The sequence below is a fragment of the Penaeus chinensis genome, chromosome 39 (genome assembly GCF_019202785.1).
Source record: "Penaeus chinensis breed Huanghai No. 1 chromosome 39, ASM1920278v2, whole genome shotgun sequence".
Classification (NCBI taxonomy): domain Eukaryota; kingdom Metazoa; phylum Arthropoda; class Malacostraca; order Decapoda; family Penaeidae; genus Penaeus; species Penaeus chinensis.
The window spans coordinates 14,677,495-14,679,930 of record NC_061857.1 but is presented as its reverse complement, the minus strand read 5'-3'; the positions used below and the strand labels follow the sequence as shown (position 1 = coordinate 14,679,930).

Genomic DNA, 2,436 nt, shown 5'->3' with positions numbered 1-2,436 from the left:
CTATGCCATGTAACCCACATCGACAATCATAATTTCTTCATTAACAAAATTAAATGTTATCAAAGTTCATCAGAACATAAGTAAATTCATGACTAATTATCCAAATCACCTTTTTATAGACGTTTTTGTAAAGTATTTCATACAACCATAGACCATGGAATATGAAACGCCCATTCTATCTTGTCTTCTTGCACGCTTACTGTCTTTTACTAAGCTTCTTGAAGGGACCCAGTAAGAGCAGCTCAATCAGACGTTCACATCCTAATAAAACGCAGAAAATAAATCAAATTACATCTGTTCTCGGTAAGACTTCAAGCAACGTCCGGCCAAGCCAAGAACAAGAAGGTCGAGGTTCGAGGCCTTCCATCTAGGAGGTACCTGCTCAGGGTACGAGGAATGTCCACGATGACTTATAGTATTAAGGCGGCGAGTGTTAGTAGGCAGAATATCTGATGGTATGAGATAGGAACTCTACAAGTTAAGTGGAGGAAGGCAACGGGGGACCAGCTCCGTGCTAGCCCTTGTCCGTCCGCGTATTACAAAGCTCCCCCACAAAATCAAATATTAACGGCGTGAATGCAGCACTGACCTCGTGTATAGGAACTTCGACTGGGAGAAACAATAGAGGTAACGCAGGTTTGAAAGACATGGGCGCTGATGTTAGACTTTGATACGACTCTTTAAGGAGAAATACATTGCAATACTTTCCTGCTAACCGCCTGTTTCACACTGAATTAAAGATAGCACGTCAGGGTATTGTTTTGAGTCAAATAGCGATAATTATGGAATGCTCTTACCCTTGAGGGAAATCTTAACCTTATTACGACAGGCTATGAAAGATCAAAGGGAGTGGAAGGGTTTAAAGTTATTCATTTTTTTCTTCTCTTAAGAACTGAACATATGCCACCTTATTTTCCATTTCTGATGTAGAATTATCTGCCTGTGTTCATATATCCATACAAATAAATAAACTAAAGAAATGATGTGTGTGTGATCTATGTATCTGTATTTACTAACATGAATGTAAAGATATACGACAACACATTCAGATCGACGACAAAAAGGAGAATAAAAGTAGAGACACACAAGTCATGAAACACGAAAGTCCTCGCGCCTAATGACTGGCGGACAGATGCATGCAGGCTGCAAAGGCCGAATACCCGGGGGACCGGGGGGGGGGGGGGGCAGCGGGAAGGGAAGGCCCCGCGACTCCCCACGTGTCAGTGGCGGCCAGGACGTGGCCGAGGACGGTTGTGTGAGTCGAGGCTGTTTGAGAGCCGCCGGAAGGTCGTGTGATCCACTTCCACCCCTGTAGACCGGACACAATTTTACGGAGGAAGAGTAATATTGCGAACCATTTGCACGGTGCTTAAGTGATCGTTTGAAACATCCCGAGGATTTACATATCGACAAAAAAAAAAAAAAAAAAGACTATTGAAAAAAATACTGAAAATAAAGATCTTGAAAATTCTATGTATCTTGCGAACAGGTTGTTGCGAGAAGATTTTAACTCACAAGTGCCAACACGCAATCTCGACGTGTAAAGGAGCGCGGTAAGTAACTCTAAGGCAAAGGCGTTGGTCTGTCTAACCTCTTTTCATGTGTTAAAGTCACACAGGCCATCCATCAAGTGCTACGAATGACGGAGACTTGTGAAAATGCATGTGCATGAATCATTCGTAGTACTTCATGTGTCTTGTTTACCGTTCTTTTGTATAGTTAATATGCAGCGGTGTCCGTCATGCAGCCTGGTCTGAGGTCTTTTTTGTCACCCACATGTACTTCGCACTAATCGTTGAGCGCGACCCGGTGGCCGACATTCAGGCACATGGTACTTTCACACGGAAATTAGGTGGTAGGAACTTTGGCACATGTTTTATTGTGTGTGTGTGTGTGTGTGTGTGTGTGTGTGTGTGTGTGTGTGTGTGTGTGTGTGTGTGTGTGTGTGTGTGTGTGTGCGCGCGCGTGTATGTGTGCTTGTACATGTGTGTATGTGTGCGTCTGTGTGGGCGTATATGTATGTACACAAGTGTTATGTATTATGTAAAACGCACACATAATCCATGTATTAATCATTCGAACGTACACATTATCATGTAGTGATAGCATGACTACATATTATATATTTGTCCTTGTAAGGTAAAAAAAAATAAAAATAAAATAGTTTCATCTGGGCTGCAGCTTTTATAAAGGTGATGCATTATATCTGCTTCATGAGTTATTTAAGAAAGAAAAAAAAATAATGGGCTGTTAGACTTACCAAACTAAGATTTAAGGATACATTACACGAAAATGCAATTAGATGCTCAGTTACATATCACAGGTAAAATGTATTACTTATTTTTTAAACATTCTCATCTATTCCTGCATCCTCACATCACCTTTGACAATAGAGCACTTATCTGTCGTAAGTAAAAATCTGCTATTGTAACGGTA

General features: G+C 41.3%; 1 protein-coding gene across 1 annotated transcript in view; it reads left to right on the top strand.

The window, feature by feature from the left end:
- The first annotated feature begins 1,256 nt into the window (after nt 1-1,256).
- Nucleotides 1,257-2,436, top strand: part of LOC125046467 (programmed cell death protein 7-like) — a 77,888-nt gene continuing 76,708 nt past the window's right edge. Inside the window, exon 1 of the mRNA XM_047644246.1 lies at nt 1,257-1,553. The gene's annotated coding sequence lies outside the window, so the exon portion shown is untranslated. The remainder of the gene's footprint in view (nt 1,554-2,436) is intronic.